The 18950-nt window shown below is 40.3% G+C and overlaps 1 long non-coding RNA gene across 3 annotated transcripts in view; it reads right to left on the bottom strand.

The window, feature by feature from the left end:
* Window positions 1–5708: 5708 nt before the first annotated feature.
* LOC108352794 (uncharacterized) overlaps window positions 5709–18950 on the bottom strand; it is a 52345-nt gene continuing 39103 nt past the window's right edge. For 2 of the 3 annotated variants that reach the window (XR_015637120.1, XR_015637121.1), the window contains exons 5-8: window positions 12688–12836; window positions 8968–9047; window positions 6953–7112; window positions 5711–5909 (exon numbers count right to left, since the gene is read on the bottom strand). This is a non-coding gene — a long non-coding RNA (uncharacterized LOC108352794). Of the gene's footprint in view, window positions 5910–6952; window positions 7113–8967; window positions 9048–12687; window positions 12837–18950 lie in introns of all 3 variants that reach the window. The other variant, XR_015637119.1, reaches the window with a different exon arrangement.

The raw sequence follows: 18950 nt of genomic DNA, 5'->3' as shown, positions 1-18950 counted from the left end.
GGTAGAAACTGGCAGCTCTTTGTATTCCAGGACAGTCAGGTATACAGAGTGAGTTCCAGGACAGCCAGGGCTAAATAGAGAAACTCTGCCTCCAAAACATAATAATAATAATAAAATAATAATTTTAATGATTGAATAATGAGTATTGCATTATAAAATAATAAAAGTATTAAGCAATAACTGTTATTAAATAATAATTTTAATAACGTTTATTATAAATATTATATAGTATATATTATGTAATGTGATATAATAATATAATATGCAATATTATATAATCGATCATTATTATTATTATTGAAATTGCAAACAATAGTCTAAATCTGGTAATTATTGCTCAAGGCTAACAGTAAGAACATGACGTGTCCTCTGGCGCAAGGTGCAGTCATCTGAAGGCCAGTGTTTTGTGGTGAACAGCAATGAAGAAGTGCGCATGCTCAGCTAAAGCCATTCTATGCCACTGGAGCTTCTGGTGCCATCTGGACAAGTGAATTTAGATTATTTGTAAATGTGTGCTGCAAATCCAAGGGAGGGTGTGGACAATAACTGCCGTGACAAGTTATAGGAAGCATAAAATCACTCAGAACTAAGAATGGAAGACTGAAAGAGAAGAGAGCGAAGGAAAGAAAAAAAGGCAAGAGGTTTGAAAGATGCCCTCCACTTGTCCCAGTCTTGCCAATCATGGTGTGGATGGCCTAAATGAAAGGTTAAAAGAGACAGGAAGGGGATGAGAAGACTGCGTGTGTGGAAAGAAAAGCTCACCTTAAATACAAAGGTGCTATTTAGTTGAAGTCAGGAGGAGGAGGATTACAACTCACAGCTAGTTTTTAGCATTCTTAAAGGTCTAAGTCCTAATGCAAAGAATCGGCACAAGGAGTAGGCAAAACCAACCCAAATCCCGGCCAGACTGTAGAGCATCTAACAGGTGCAACGCAGCTGAAACAAATAGAACATTTGCAGCTGAGGACCTCTTAGGAGCTCACAAGTCATGGAGGTAATAGATCAGTAATGATGGATTTGAGAAGAGCCCTAACTAGGAATCAATTTGATCTAACCAACAATCAGCAGACATGCTGTTTAAAAATCGCTCTGGCCCCAGGGTACAAAAACATTGTAGCATTCACGTAAGGACTAAGGAGGTCAAATTTATTGGAATGAATCGAGCAAAATACTTACCAAATCTATACAGAGAAAGCTAATCCTTTTCTTAAATATTGATAACATGTGACAACCAGTAACATTGAAAGAGAGAGAGGAGAAGAGGAGAGAGAGAGAGGGAGAGAGGGAGAGAGGAGAGAAGAGGAGAGAGAGAAGAAAAAGAGAGAGAGAAGAAAAGAGAAGAGAAGGGATAAGTTTGGTTCTGTTACAAACAAAATCAACCCTATTCTATAAAAGAAAGTATTGAGAGAAAAAAAAAGAATTTACAAAGAAGCCTTTGTAGCACACATACCTTATAAGGGGCTGGTATTTGTACTATACAAAGAGTCCTTCAAACCAAAAGTAATAGAAAAGATGATCTAAACTCCAGGAAACACCAGAGCAGATTACCCAACGAGAAAGCCTTGCAGCTGTCAAAAACATTGATTTTCAATTTGTCTCTAGGAAATGGCAAATTAAAACAATGGTGTGAACCTTGTCCACATTTACTGTGATGAGGAAAAGTACTCAAAGCTCTGACATTAGTAATTTCTGCCAGAGCCACTGGCTCTGCAGTCACTTGGACAGACAACATGGCAGGTCTTACAGAGCTGGTCATATTCAAGGCATGCGACTCACCTTTGTGTGCCCAGGGATTTGACTCCACTGACCCGAGAACTTACCTGCAAGCAGACCATAGGCGTGCAATTATTTACAACAGGGGAAAGCAAGCAACACGCTGTTCTTTGGGTCAAGAAACCAAAGTGTGTCCAAACAATACAATCTTCTTTCATGTGGTACTGGGAAATGCAGTATGGAGCCACAAACGACCATGAATGAAGGTTAAATTTTTACTTTTGAAATAAGAAATGGCAGTTTCAGAAAGCTAAATGACACGTGATCTCTATTGTACAGCATCTTGACAGAATGAAAGGCTAAAGCAACGTTATCAACGCAGGGGTTCCCCTGGCTCCCAGAGATGCATAGAACAATCATTTTTGGTAAAGTAGAGCTCTTGGATCTATTATTTGTGATGTGGTAATGATGGACACATCACAATACACATTTGTCAATGTTGATAGAACCCTACAACCCCAAGAAAGCATTGCACTGCCCACAGTTTAAGGAATAGTTTCAGTGTTTTATGGATTCTAGAACTGTAGGTGAACTATGACAAGATAATATAATTGGATTATAATTTTATTTAAAAAATGGCCTGAAATAATCTTAATGATACTGGAAAGTGGAGAAAAGGCTTTTGATCTGGGTTTCTGGAGATGAAGGCAGGTTGCAACATTAGGGAGACACTCCATAGTACACGCATCTCAGGGGACCAGAATTTAGCAATTTTAAGACCTTTGGGCATGTGTCCTAGTAAATACACTGTAGCTTTTGGGAGCCAGCCTTGAGAGGGACTTACCTCACTAGGCAAAGGAGGAAGCTACTGTGTACTTGTGGCAATGAATTAGGGCTGTTGGTGTCACCAATAACACCGCTCAACTTAATGTAAATAAAGACATTTACATAGAGAAATTTATGTAGATGTGCTTTTGTAGGAGTTCAGATTCTCATATTCCTGCATCTCAATTCTTGTACTATTTTCTCCAATACAGACAATGTTGCTGCCTGGAGAAATAACCAACTCTAGAACTCAGGGAGAAAGTCTTTAAGAAAAGCCAGAAGCAGAAGCAGTTTGTGTGAATGGAAGGGAAGACCGTGTTTCAAAATACAATGACCCATCCTGACTTGGACATGTTAAATATACACAGTAGCCAGAAAGGGACCACTGGTCAGTGGAACACTTGACCAAGAGAGTAAGCAGGTATTGCTATAACCAAAATATAAGACATATCAAATAAATACCTCTGTTCAAACTGGTTGCATCATAAGTTACAAAAAGGGAGAGGGGTTATAAAAGACCAATCAGAAAAATTCTGAACTCTAGGTTTAGACAGTCCAGCCTCAGGGGCAGGTGTGTTCTCTACTCTCTAAGGGCAAGCTGTGTAGGACTGACTTCCTTCTAAACTACAGTTTGTAAAGGAGGTAAGCATTGGCTTAGCATGTACAGGGCTCTGTGTTGGATTCCTAACACCCAAACCACACACAAATACATGCATGCACATACACACACACACACACACACACACACACACACACACATACAAACATACATGCATACTGAAATTCATAAGTAATTGCCTTAAGTGTTCAGTTGAACACTTCTCATATTCAACAATAAACTTTACTATTGTCCATGGAGACATGAAGAACAATAAACTCAATGTAAAATAAATAATTTTATTTTACACAAATCCCTGCCTTCTCTCCCATTCTGTCCATTTCTCCTCCCAGTTCCTTACTCACCCTTCCAGGGCTTGCTCTTTCCCTCCATCTTCCTCCCCTCCACCACTCTCCCTCTTTATCTAGCTCCCTCTTCTTCCAGGAGGACATCCAACACTACACTGCTAAGCACTCTTCACACCCCTAGATGACGTTCAGGGGCATCAGCACAATTCGCTCTCAGCAACCCTGTGTCCTAAAATTCAGTAACATACTCTGCTTTTCTGTCAGACAAATGCTATTTTTATGTCTGTCAGTTGGTTGGTTGGTTTTCAAACAAGGAAGCTAAAAGAAAGCATGGAAAAATAGCCTTGCCAACTCTTCCAGAAAGTGTCAGAGGCTACTCCAATGCCTGAAGCTGGCCTGTAGGCATGTGAGCTGGCCAAGACACCAGCTGCACCTCCCACGGAGACACTGGTGTGGGTCCTGCTCCATGTGGTCTCATATTTTTGTTGTGGCATCCCTGTGTCCCTGAGGTATCATTATAGTAGCGTACTTTATCTTCTTTTATTTTTATATACTTTTCTTTTTGACCCAGCCTTTATTTTTCTTATATGTATCCATCTTTGGTAGCTTCTTTCCATTTCCCTGTCTTCTATTGTCCTCCCATGCTTGCTTAGCACATCCTTTGCTCTTCTTGTGACTACTTTTTAGTTTCATAGCATACACACGCATTCTTGTATGCTACGCACACACACACACACACACACACACACACGCACAATTGCAATCTGTACACAAATGAGAATATGCAAGATTTGTAGTTTTGAGTCTAGGTCACATTGCCTAACACAATAATTTCTAGACTCACTCATTTTCCTTTACTATCATAATCCCATGTTTTACAGCTGAATAAATTCCACCATGCATGGGTACCATATGTGTCCAGACATTTGTTGATGGACATCAAGGCCGGTTCCATTTCCTTGCTATAGAGCAGAAATAAACACAGATGTGTAAATGCCTCTCTGGCAAGACATGAAGCCTTTTGGGCATATGCTCATGGATGGTGTCACTGACTTACACAGTATGTCTAATCAGCCATCTAACTGGGGTGAGATGGGATTTTAGAGTACTTCCCATTTGTATTTTCTGGATGGTTGAGAATGTTGAATGCTGGTAGAAATAGTTCTTGGCTGTTTGTGTTTCTTCTTTTATTTTAATTTATTTTTAGAATACCTGCAGAGATAGAGATATGTGTGTGTGTATGTGTGTGTGTGTGTGTGTGTGTGTGTGTGAGAGAGAGAGAGAGAGAGAGAGAGAGAGAGAGAGAGAGAGAGAATGAAGTATGTGGAGAGTGTGTGTTTATGTGTGAGTATGAATATGTATGTGTACATATGTATTGAGAGACAGAGAGAGAGTATGTATCTTACACATATGCGAAAATTATTTGCTTGGTCAAGGTAACACAGATAAAACACAAAGGAGCCCACATTTCTATTTGGTTCTGATTCACCCCAAAGCTCATGCATCTTATCATGCTTCCTTCTCCAGTCAGGTACCAACATTACTCCAAATAATTGCACATATCTGACTTTATAGCTGATAGGCTCACAACATATGATGATAGTGATAGGTAAAAGAAATCTATGAACTGTTTTGCCCTATGTGGTTGAAGGTGACCATCCATCAAGGTTTTGGACTTCAGATATTGCAATTCAAGAGATCAAACTTCAAGATGACTTATAAGTCCTTGACTTTAGATGAATAATTTATATTAGGAACATTTATAGGGTCTGATTCACACATCTCAGTCTAAATTCACTACATGTGATAAGCAATCTCCTAACAGTGGGACACTAATCCCTTCCTTGAACAAAGAATAGTGTGTGTGTGTGTGTGTGTGTGTGTGTGTGTGTGTGTGTAATTATTATTATTACCTATAGTGATTGACGTGAATAGTAGATCTCCAGTAATAAATGTTTCTATATAACCTAATCTTTGTGCCTTTAAATACAGGCCATTATGGGGGAGGGGTTGTCTTTGAGATCAATGGAGCCTTTCTCAGTTTCTTTGTAAGCTTAGCTCAGGAGGTTAAGGTACAGGAAAAGCTAATAGCTACCCAAGTCCTCTGAGCTAGTAACTTCTAATGACTTTCAAATCCCTGTCTTACAAATTTGAAAGAATGAAGTGGGAACTTCTAGTGTGAGAGCAAAGATATGACTTGGGAAAACAAGACAAGTTGGAATTGGTGAAAAACGTTAAAAAATACATTCTGTAAAAGACACTTGTTATGAAAGATCATGTTTTATTTATCTTTATGTGCATGCACATGAGAGTATGTGTATATGCCATCTGTACAGTACAAGTGTAAGGCCAAAAGGGGACATTGGATCCTCTGGAATTAGAGTTCCAGACTGATACTAAGAATGGAAGCTAGGTTCTTTGGAAGAATAATTGGTGTGATTTACTGCTGAACCATCTATCCAGACCTGAAAAGAATTAAGGAGCAAAATGAGAAACATCCGGAATAATATTTACACACCCAATAAAATATCCTGAGAATTCCCCACCCTAACAACAAAAAGCAAGTTATCCAAGTAAAACTGAACAAATACTGAGCTGACACTTCACTTAAAAATGTGTAGCAAATGGATGGAACTAGAATACTATACTCTGAACAAGGTAAACCTCTCCAGAATGACAAGTGACACAGGAACAGGTCATGATTTTAAGTAGAGTGCATGGAAGGAGTTAAGGAGAGGGAGGCATTTGGGGAAGCAGAGGGGAAGGTGGAAATTATGCAAATACAGTAATCATGTATGCAAATGCCAACAAAACCATAACTCTAAATTTTAAAAAACACTAGAGGCAGGCCTGCTGCCCCTGGGTTGGGGATCCCATGTGGGACAGAGCCGATTGGAGCCATGAGCAGGTAGCTGAGGCCTTCACATCCCAACCACTGAGGCTTGTGCCATCTGCCACATTAGTTTGAATCTGACTCGTCAATTTGAACCCCCACTTCCTCCCTCAGATTCTGAACATCAAAAAGCAGAGTGTCTGCCTGATGTACTTGAGGAACTCAGTGACGTTGGACAACCCAAATAACAAAAGCAATGAAGTAGTCTCTAGCAGAAGAGGATGTGTAAAAAAAATATTTAATGAACTAGTCATGGCAAGTACACACCTCTAACATAGCCACTGAGGCAGAAAGTTCATAAATCCAAGGCCAATTTGAGCTGCCTAGGAAGATATTGTCTCAAAGAAAAACCAACAAGTTCTCTAGGCTAGATAGTTTATGAAAGACTCACAGGGAAGGCATTGGAAGCTCTAGCAGAGTTCTTTGAAAACCTTGTAGACAAGACTTATGCTCTTGAGGACTATAGTTCTCCTTTGGGTGCAGTGTACTAATAATTAAGCTAGGCAGAGGTCTGGGAACCTATGTGATCCACAAGCAGTCCCCAAACAAGCAAATTTGGTTTTTTTTTCTCTCCAGGTATGTTCAGAAGTCAAAATCTGTAAGAGGTAAAGTCACCTAGAATGTAGTGCTGGGGACTATTTAAGAGGATGTCCATCATTGGCTTTGCCATGACTTTATAGATGCCTGCCTCAGCAGAAAGGCTCCCTTGTAGTTGAACCCTTCTCTCTATTGAAAACTTTGTTGCTCTCATTAGGCATCAGGATGTTGACAGGACCTAGAGCAAAAGGAACTTTTCAGAACCTGGACCAGACAGTTTTTTCTCTATTATGTCATCCCGCCACCCCTCCCAAAAAAAAAAAAGAGAAACCACTGGCTTGCCTTTGAAACAATTATTTTTGGTAGACACACAGAGCTCTGCCTCCCACTATATAACATAGCATGTGTGGAGGAAGACATCTAGAGACAGCCAGAGACCTGTCTGCTACTACATAGCTAGGGACACATGCCATGCCATGTAGTGCAGGAGGGTGAAGATGTTCATAGACATTCCCACTGTCATGCCACATGGGCAGATTGTACATACTTAGATACCCGCTTGGCATCAGGCTATCACCAGGACAGATGAAGTTACCCAGAGGCCTGCTAGCTGCTTAACTAGCCTGTATAGCAGAGGCCACTACAATGTGAAAGTATGTAATGGACCAAGACCACAGTGAAATTCCAACCCATGCTGCCGCTGAGGACCATGTCTGGGTCAATGTCCATGGCTGATATTAGAAGTAGAGACCATGGGAATGCTCATGGTCTGGGCAGCGACCATGTGGATATCCAGAGTCTGGGTAGAACTGGAGCCGCTCCTCACTGGCTGCTATATTCTGGAGAGCTAACCACATCTCTCATTACTAATGATGTTTAGGGACATGGGCCCTGCACCTTGTCTGGCCTTGACAGCCCAGTAGAGCTGACTCTGGGGACATGGGTGCAGGTGAGTCAGCTGAGACAGGATAGCTGACTTTGTTTCTTGTTGATGGCAGCATTGTGTGACTGAGTTGGAACAATGCTGGAATGCTCACCCTGATGGTTTGGATAACGGAGAACACGGAGGTTTAACAGCTCAGCTTCCACCCAGGCCAGGATCCAGGGCTTTGAGTTGGCTTAACCCAACATCTACATCATCTGTGAACTATATTGGTGCGCGTGAAAAGTCAATCCTGGTGATCCAAAGCTGCAGGATCTCCATGACACAGGGCAGCAACAGGATGATCAGGAGGAGTCCGATAAGGATCCAATATTGATGGTGTCACAAAAGCCAGAGACTTCGAATCAGACCAATGGCTCATTGCAACGAGTATTTGCAATTGAGGATGTGTGGACAGAGGGGAGTACTGTGGAACACAGTGTGACACACTACAGCTTCCACAAAGTTTTTCTATGCTTTGTTGTGTGTGTGTGTGTGTGTGTGTGTGTGTGTGTGTGTGTGTGTGTGTAAGGGCAGAGGGTGGATATGAATGGACAGGTGGATGAGTGGGATTGGGTTGCATGATGTGAAACTCACAAAGAATCAAGAAAAAAGTTTTTAAAAAATTAGAAGAATTATTTTCACTTATTTTCATTCATATGAAACACAGAAGGGCTATTAATAGAAACAAGACTTTTTATAGCTCACATTCAAAGCTATTTTATCCCAAATTAAGCTCTATTGTATCTGAAGTAATTGTAATGTCCATCTGAATCTTCATTTCAACATAGACTGTGTAATACAATACCTGTCATGGTAAAGAAATATTAGTTGAAACAAAAAGACACACAGAGGACAAGTGACACATGAAAAGTTGACAAACCGCAGCTGGACACTGGCAAAATCCAATCCACCTAATCCCCACCAGAAGGATTAAAATGAAAACAAGCAAACAGGAAACCCCAAATTCTGACCATGATACAGAGGAACAAAAACTCCCATCCATGGGTGGTAGCAGTGGGAATACTCAGCTGTTTTCGAGGGCTGTGTATAAAGCTGGCCACAGGACAGAGCAATGCCTTATTTGCCCAATTATGCTGCAGGAGCATATGTATTTCTCTTTGCAGCAGGTATGCTGACAACCATCCAACAGAATGTAATCAGGACTTACCCAATGAGTAACGTGGAACGGCTGGGCTTAGTAAATCTTGTGCTCTTTGCTCTCCTGGTCTTTCATGGTCTAGGAATTTCCTGAGACAAGGAAAGTTCATAAGCCTAGAGACTTACTATAAAGAGTAAGTCTAGAGACTTAACCAAACCATAAACTCTGTTTCATTAAGAAAAGAAAATGTTTCAAGTTAGCATATTGAAGATTATTTTTTGAAAGTTTCTTTTACAAAGCTATGACTGGTGTAGGATACTGCTTGATCATGTCCGAAGATCAATTTAGCAGTTTCTTAAGCTGAGCATGACCACTAACTAAAATGGCAGCCTACAGACATCATACACTAGACTGCTTTTCCTTTACCATCAGTCTGACACCACCAGTCATGTGTTTTGCAGGGCCTTTGAAGTCACAACTTGTTCCTCACCCTCAACCTTACCTGTCCAGAATCTCTGTCAGCATGAGAAAAAAAAAAACCTTTCAATGGTTCTTCTGAGACTTAATTTTGACCAATCTATCCAGAGGTTTGCTGTTTGATAAAAGCTCCAGAGTCCTGTTGGTCAGCATTCAGTGTTTCAGTGTTGTCTTAGTTTGGGTTTTACTGCTATGAACAGACACTATGACCAATGCAAGTCTTATAAGGGACAACATTTAATTGGGGCTGGCTTATAGGTTCAGAGGTTCCATTCATTATCATCAAGATGAGAATATGGCAGCATCCAGGCCGGCCTGGTACAGGAGGAGCTGAGAGTTCTATATCTTCATCTGAAGGCTGCTAGCAGAATACTAACTTCCAGGCAGCAAGGATGAGGGTCTTAAATCCCACACCCACAGTGGCATGAGCACTAAAAAAGGCTACACCTACTCCAAAAGGGCCAACTTTCTAATAATGCCACTCCCTGGGCTGAGCATATATAGACCATTCCACTCCCTGGTTCTTACAGGCTTGTCCAAACAAATGAGTCTATAGGGGCCATACCTAAACATAGCATAATACAAAATACATTTAGTTCAACTTCAAAGGTCCCCATATTCTATTGCAGTCTCAACAATGTTAAAAGTCCGAAGTCCAATGCCTCTTCTGATATTCATCCAATCATTTAACTGTAATTCCCAAAGCAAGACAGGAAACCAGCTGGACAAACTTCAAACTCTGCATCTCCATGTCTGATTTCAATGTGGTCTTCGGAACATCACCTCCCTTTTCATCTTTGTTGACTGCAACAAACTTCTTTCTCCTGGGCTAGTTACTCTCCCTGTTAACAGTTTCCTCAGCAGATAGCCCACTGCTCTGGCATGTTAAACATCTTGGGATGTCTAAGTCAAATTTAATATTATAGCTTCTTGTTTCAATGTCTGCACTCCACATGTGATATTCTGGGCTCTTCCAAAAGGCTGGCGTCACTTCTCCAGCTCTGCCCTCTGTAGCACTCTAAGCTTAGGTCGATCCATTCCACTGCTGCTGCTGTTCTTGGTGGTCATACCATGGTACTGGCATCTCCAATACAGTGGGATCTTCTGTTGCAACTAGGCTTCACCCACAGCCTCTCATAGGCTCTCTTCATAGTGCCAAGCCTCAAATCCTTTTCATGACCCCTTCAGTCCTGGGCCATCAATTGCAACTGAGGCTGCACCTTCACCAATGGCCTTCTATAGTCTCTCACAGAACCAAGCATCGGTTGTTCTTCATGACCCCGTCATGCCTTCAAAACCAGTACCACCTGGAAGACTCTTACACATTACCAAGTACGGCTGCAGCAGGAGGAATGGCCTTGGCTATCTCTGGAACACAGCTTCTTTGTGCTCTCAGAAAACACTTCCCAGAAGATTTTATCTCAGCGATGCTGGTCTCTTCTTAATCACCACTAATTTCTTAGCTCCAGCTGACCAGCATCAATTGTCCCATTAGTCCCTTTTATTCTGGATTCTAAAGCCAGAGCCATGTGATCAAAGCTGCCAAGTTCTGCTGCTTGTAGGAGCTGGAACATGGCCCCCTTGTCCTATTACATTATCACTAGCTTTCTGTTTTTCAACTCCTTGACTGCCTAAGCTTGACTGTTCTAGAACTCGCTCTGTAGACTGACTTTGAACTCAGAGATCTGCTTGGTTTTATCTCCCAGGATTAAAGGGGTTTACCACCATGCCTAGATCTAAACTTAGCTAGGTAGGATACTGACCCAAAGTCACTACTTCCTTAATTCAATTTAATATCCTTTAACAGAGAATTCAGTTCTATCACTTCCAGGTGCACCTTTAATACTCCAAGCACACATTTTTTATTTTTCCTTTCTTAGCTTGCTATGCATGTTAAAAATACTCTTCATGAGGTTTACCCATAGAACAAAGTCTATGTTGGACTTTTCTGAGACTTCCTTTGTCAATGTAATCAGTCTGGGTCTCTTCATTCTAGACTCAGGCAGATTTCTTTGGACAATGGCAAAAAGCAGCCACATTCTTCACCAAAATATCACAAGAACAGTCTCTCAGGCACATACTAAAATTCTTCTCCTCAGAAACCTCTAGAATCCAGCTTCCACAGTTCAAATCACCCTCAGAAACAAAGTCTTCCTCATTCCTACTAGGATGGCCTATTAAGCCCTATTAAAAGCATTTCACTGCTTTCCAAATCCAAACGCCTCAAATCCACATTCTTCCAAACAAAAACATGGAAAGGCCTATCACAGCAATACTCCTGGTACCAATTAGTTTTGGGTTTTATTGCTGTGAACAGACACCATGACTAAGGCAAGTCTTATAAGGGACAACATTTAATTGGGGCTGACTTACAGGTTCAGAGGTTCAGTCCATTATCATCAAGGTGGGAACATGACAGCATCCAGGCAGGCATGGTGCAGGAGGAGCTCAGAGTTCTACATCTTCATCTAAAGACTGCTAGGAGAAGATTGGCTTCTACCCACAGTGACACATCTACTCCAACAGAGACTCACCTTCTATTTGTGGCTCTTTAGACCACATGTATGCCTATACATCATGTGTGAGCCTTCGTGTAGGCCAGAAGAGGGCATCAGATCTTCCAGAAGTAGAGTTACAGCTCTGAGCTACCATGTAGGTACTAGGAATTGAACCCAGGTCCTCTGGAGGAGCAGACTGTGCTCCTAACCACTGATCCCTATCTCTAGCCCCTGATTTCCTTTATTTTTTTTTAAACTGCACCACACAGTTGATGTGTCTGGAAATCTCTTAATTTAATCAATATTTAAACTGCTCACACCTAATGAAAGTATTAAAACACTTATATTAAAACCAATGGTGATGCTATGTGTTGTTTTTTATCCTGTTTTTAGCTATACAGTTTTGAAACGTGTCTAAGCCTCAAATCTATACCTCATCAGAATATCTCATCCTGGCTGGAAGTTTCTTGCTGTCCCTTCTGAAGCAACTCTCTTCAGTGTCCTCACTACACAACAAGTAATCTGCTTTTTATTACCATGGAATAGCCTAGTCTTTTCTAGAACTCTAGTTAAATATAGTATGACAATATGTGTTTTTGCCCTGGCTTTTTGTCACTTTCAATCCATCTAAATTTCCTTGTTTGGAAACCATCTCAAAGTTGCATAAAAATTGCAAAACTGTGCAAAGTAATTTTTTCCTAAACCACGTAAAACAAGTTTCTGACCGCTTAAGTGTATATTTCCTACTAAATTAGTTAGTGATGCTCACAAAGCTAGAGAAGGCGCTGCTTTCTATAAACATTAATTTTCTTACTTGCACAAGGAGCGGCACTGTCAAGGTGATAAAACTGACATCCTCATTGTATCTATGGATTCATTACATCCCAACTGGATTTTCAGCCAGTGGCCTCTTTATGTGGAATGCAGAATCAGAATTTAGCCTCTGTCTTTGTTCTCTGCAACCTTTAGAAATTTGAAGATTACAGAAGAAAAGCATGTCACTTGTAGTCTGTCCCTTGAGTACATTCTTTAAGATCTGATGTAAGTTGTGCTTTGTTTGCAGAACAATCTAAACATTGATACTGTATTCTCTTCCTGCCACATGGCTTGGGTGTACATGGCTGTATGGCGGGGTTAATTTTCTTAACCTTGCGTAAGCCACCAATGACTCTTTATGATACGAATTGTTTGAGGGTGGAACGGGTAAGGGGGCAAGTTTCCTTTTCAATTGTGCAAGTATTCCATTCCTCAATAAATGTTCAATTTGTTTATTCAATCACTTATCTACTCATGTAAACTATAGATTTATGGACCATTCATTGGATGATTATTACTACATTTACCTTAGTGCTCAATTGTCCCTGTTTCTCAATGGCAACCCTTTCAACTTAACCCTTTCAGTGCTTAAACACATTCTCCCTCTCAGTACAGCAAAAGCCCCAGGCCTATATTTTATCTCACTTAACCAAGCTGATCAGGATTACGTATGCTCACCCCTGTGCTTTCCCTCGATCATCACACAGTTTACATTGTGTGAAGGTATTAATTCGAAGCTAAAATCTCAGTGCTGTTTGGGTCTCTGATAACCGAGATCATCCTTTTTCCAAGTTTCTCTTCATGGACCAAGCATGAACACATATCTGTGAACACAGGCCCTGGCCTGTATCATTTCAATTCCTATCCAGATGTCTATGTCTTATGTATAAGGTGCTGAAGATGTGTTCTGCTTCAACCTGAAAGTGTGGGTCTTAAACTCATTGTCTTGCTTATCATGCCAACAATGACTAATCCCATGTATTCTCTCTGAATCTGTTTACTTACTCAAGTAAGCCTGCTTTCGGTAACTAATATGTCACCTTGTGGGATAATCATCATCCAAAGAGATGTGCATCTCACTTTCCTCATGTCGTGAACCAAGTGAGATTGAATCACTTAAGGGATAGCCATGTCATCAAGGTTAGTCCCTGATATCGTGCAACAAAGTATGGGCCCACTAGTAAAAAATGACTACTCTCTCTTGTGTCTCCTACGGCATGTGTGTGCTCTTAAAGTGGTACAAGGGAAGAATTCTACAGCTGGCCCCATTGGGATACCATTCTATTGTGATAGATGTCTAGTGTCTGAAGCACAAGCATTGTCAATCTTCCGTTCCTGGAATCCCATTTGAGTACCACCATCACATATCAGGCTAGCTCCCAAGGCAGACTCTTTTCATACCCTATTTGGGCTTAAAAGAATGACTTCTTTATCTTACTGCACCTTGATTCTCTCCTTTGAACCTGCACCATGGATCTCCTGGTTGTTATTCCCACCCTACTTGGGTTCACATAGTCTGTATCAGACATGATCCCCACTCAATGAATACATGATTTTTCATTGCTAATTGGGAGCAAATATTTTATAGTATTTTATAGGGACACTATTTTTTAACTCTGCTTGGTTGATGACATCTTTTCTAGAACATTACAAACAATAGATGGTCCCTTATCTCTGCAGATCTTCTGAAATGTTGGTCCACGTACCAGCCAGAGCGTTCCAATTTTGGTTAGGCAGCAATGTTACATGGCAAACTGGTCCTCCACTGTGAGAGCTGCTTCCCCTTACTGACTTCTTAGAACAAGGTAAATCACATCACCTGAGTAGACCACTTCTTGCACTTTCTATGTTCCAAGTATCCCTACTCATCCTTGCCACAAACAGAAGATTTTTTTTTCCTGAGTGCCTTTTACCTCATTTGTTTCTGATACCCACTCCAGGTCTTTATGAATCTTGTCCTCTTCTATCAGAATGGATGCCTTTCTTGCTATCATATTTAGTATCTTTAAGTGATTCGTGAGGGGACTGATAAAAAAAATCTGTCCATTCTTTAAAGATTCCTGAATATAAGAAACCTTACTAAGGCTGAAATCACACATTGCACCTAACATAATAATAGTAGGAGATTTCAACATCCCACTCTCATCAATGGACAGATCATGGAAACAGAAATTAAACAGAGACATAGAGAAACTAACAGAAGTTATGAACCAAATGGATTTAACAGATTTTTATAGAACATTCCATCCTAAAACAAAAGGATATACCTTCTTCTCAGCACCTCATGGTACTTTCTCCAAAATTGACCATATAATCAGTCACAAAACAGGCCTCAACAGATACAGGAAGATAGAAATAATCCCATGTATCCTATGAGACCACCATGGGCTAAAGCTGGTCTTCAATAACAATAAAGAAAGAATGCCTACATATACATGGAAGTCGAACAGTGTTCTACTCAATGATAACCTGGTCAAGGAAGAAATAAAGAAAGAAATTAAAGACTTCTTAGACTTTAATGAAAATGAAGGTACAACACTTATGGGATACGATGAAAGCTGTGCTAAGAGGAAAACTCATAGCTCTGAGTGCCTGCAAAAAGAAACAAGAGAGAACATATGTTAGCAGCTTGACAGTATACCGAAAAGCTCTAGACAAAAAGAAATAAATAAACCCAAGAGGAGTAGAAGGCAAGTAATGATCAAACTCAGGGCTGAAATCAACCAAGTAGAAACAAAAAAGGACTATACAAAGAATAAACAAAACCAGGAGCTGATTCTTTGAGAAAATCAACAAGATAGACAAATCCTTAGCCAGACTAATCAGAGGTCACAGAGTGTATCCAAATTTAAAAAATCAGAAATGAAAAGGGAGACACAACAATAGAATCTGAAGAAATTTTTAAAAAATCATCAGATCCTACAACAAAAGCCTATATTCAACAAAACTGGAAAATCTGGAGGAAATGGACAATTTTCTAGACAGATATCAGGTACCAAAGTTAAATCAGGAACAAATGAACCATCTAAACAACCCTATAACTCCTAAAGAAATAGAAGCAGTTATTAAAAATCTCCCAACCAAAAAGAGCATAGGACCAGATGGAATTAGTGCAGAATTCTATCAGACCTTCATAGAAGACCTCATACCAGTACTGTCCAAACTATTCCAAAAAATAAAAACAGACAGAACACTGCCAAATTCCTTCTATGAAGCCACAATCACTCTTATACTGAAACCACATGAAGACCCAACAAAGAAAGAGAACTTCAGACCAATTTCCCTTATGAATATTGATGCAAAAATACTCAATAAAATTCTGCAAACCGAATCCAAGATCACATCAAAATGATCATCCCTTATGATCAAGTAGACTTCATCCCAGGGATGCAGGGATGGTTTAATATACGGAAATCCATCAACATAATCAACTATATAAACAAAGTCAAAGATAAGAACGACATGATCATTTCATTAGACACTGAGAAAGCATTTGAGAAAATTCAACACCCCTTCATGATAAAAGTCCTGAAAAGATCAGGAATTCAAGGTCCATACCTAAATGTAGTAAAAGCAATATACAGCAAACCAGTAGCTAACATCAAACTAAAAGGAGAGAAATTTGAAGCAATCTGACTAAAATCAGGGACTAGACAAGGCTGCCCACTCTCTCCCTACTTATTCAGCATAGTACTTGAAGTACTAGCCAGAGCAATCAGACAATGAAAGGAGGTCAAAGAGATACAAATTGGAAGGGAAGAAGTCAAAATATCACTATTTGCAGATGATATGATAGTATATTTAAGTGTCCCCAAAAGTTCCACCAGAGAACTAGTAAACCTGATAACTTCAGCAAAGTGTCTGAGTAGAAAATTAACTCAAACAAATTGGTAGCCTTCCTCTACTCAAAGGATAAACAGGCTGAGAAAGAAATTAGGGAATTGATACCATTCACAATTGTCCTGAACAGTATAAAATACTTTGGTGTGACTTTAACCAAGCAAGTGAAAGATCTGTATGAGGAGAACTTCAAGTCTCTGAAGAAAGAAATTGAAGAAGAAATCAGAAGATGGAAAGACCTCCCATGCTCATGGGTTGGCAGGATAAATATAGTAAAAATGGTCATTTTGCCAAAAACAATCTACAGATTCAACACAATCCCGATCAAAATTCATATTCAATTCTTCATAGAGATAGAGCAATTTGCAAATTCATTTGGAATAACAAAAAATACAGGATAGAGAAAACTATATTCAACAATAAAAGAACTTCTGGGGGAATCACCATCCCTGACTTTAAGCATTATTACAGAGCAGTAGTGGTAAAAACTGTATGGTATTGGTACAGAGACAGGCAGGTAGATCAGTGGAACAGAATTGAAGACCCAGGAATGAGCCCACATACCTATGGTCACTTGATCTTTGACAAAGGAGCTAAAACCATCCGATGAAAGAAAGATAGCATTTTCAACAAATGGTGCTGGTTCAACTGGAGGTCAGCATGTAGAAGAATGCAAATCGATCCATTCATAATGCCCTGTAGAAAGCTTAAATCCAAGTGGATCAAGGACTTCTACATGAAACCAGACAATCAAACTAATAGAAGAAAAAGTGGGGAAGCATCTGGAACACATGGGCAATGGAGAAAATTTCCTGAACAAAACACCAATGGCTTATTCTGTAAGATCAAGAATCAACAAATGGGACCTCATAAAACTGCAAAGCTTCTGTAAGGCAAAAGACACTGTCATTAGGACAAAACAACAACCAACAGATTTGGAAAAGATCTTTACCAAACCTACATCTGATAGAGGGTTAATATCCAAAATATACAAAGAACTCAAGAAGTTAGACTCTAGAGAGCCAAGTAACCCTATTAAATATGGGGTATAGAGCTAAACAAACATTCTCAGCTGAGGAATATTGAATAGCTGAGAAGCACCTAAAGAAATGTTCAACATCCTTAGTCATCAGGGGACAGCAGATGCTGATGAGGATGTGGAGAAAGAGGAACACTCCTCCATTGTTGGTGGGATTGCAGACTGGTACAACCATTCTGGAAATCAGTCTGGAGGTTCCTCAGAAAACTAGACATTGCACTAACTGAAGACCCAGCTATACCTCTCCTGGGCATATACCCAAAAGATGCTCCAACATACAACAAAGACACAGGCTCCACTATGTTCATCGCAGCCTTACTTATAATAGCCAGAAGCTGGAAAGAACCCAGATGTCCTTCAACAGAAGAATGGATTAAAAAATGTGGTACATCTATACAATGGAGTACTACTCAGCTATTAAAAACAATGACTTCATGAAATTCATATGTAAATGGAATGAACTGGAAAATATCAACCTTAGTGAGTTAACCCAATCACAGAAAAACACACTTGGTATGCATTCATTAACAAGTGGATATTAGCCCAAAAGCTCGAATTATCCAAGATGCAATTCACAGACCACAGGAAGGTCAAGGAGGATGAACAAAATGCAGATGCTCCCACCCCTTCTTAAAAGGGGAAAATATCCATAGGGGGGGATATGGAAGCAAATTTTAGAGCAGAGACTGAAGGAACAGCTATCCAGAGCCTGCCCCACATGTGTCCCAAATATATATATACCCACCAAAACTAGATAATATTGAGGAAGCTAAAAATTGCATGCTGAAAGGGACTGGATATAGACGTCTCCTGAGAGACACAGCCAGAGCATGTCCAATACAAAGGCCAACGCTATCAACAAACCACCGAACTGAGAACAGGACCCCCTTTAGCAGAATTAGAGGAAGGACTAAAAGAGCTGAAGGGGTTTGCAACCCCATATGAACAACAATACCAACCAGTCAGAGCTTCTAGGGACTAAACCACTACCCAAAGACTATACATGGATTGACCCGGAGCTCCAACTGCAATTGTAGCAGAGAATAGCCTTGTTTGGGCACCAGTGGAAGGGGAAGTCCTTGCTCCTGCCAAGGTTGGACCCCCAGTGCAGGGGAATGGTGGGGGATTAGGGGGTTTATGAGTGGAACACCCGTATGGAGGAGGGGGAGGGAATGGGGACTTATGGACAGTAAACTGGGAAAAAGAATAACATTTGAAATGTAAGTAAAGAAATATATCTAATAAAAGCATTTATTTATTTATATGTGAGTGTATTGTGGCATACCATATTCTTCAGACACACCAGAACAGTGCATTGGATCCCACTACAGATGGTTGTGAGCCACCATGTGGTTGCTGGGATTTGAACTCAGAACCTCTGG

The sequence above is a fragment of the Rattus norvegicus genome, chromosome 14 (assembly GCF_021556685.1).
Source record: "Rattus norvegicus strain SHRSP/BbbUtx chromosome 14, alternate assembly SHRSP_T2T, whole genome shotgun sequence".
Taxonomy (NCBI): domain Eukaryota; kingdom Metazoa; phylum Chordata; class Mammalia; order Rodentia; family Muridae; genus Rattus; species Rattus norvegicus.
Note: the sequence above shows the minus strand (reverse complement) of the source record. Positions and strands in the feature narration are given on the sequence as shown.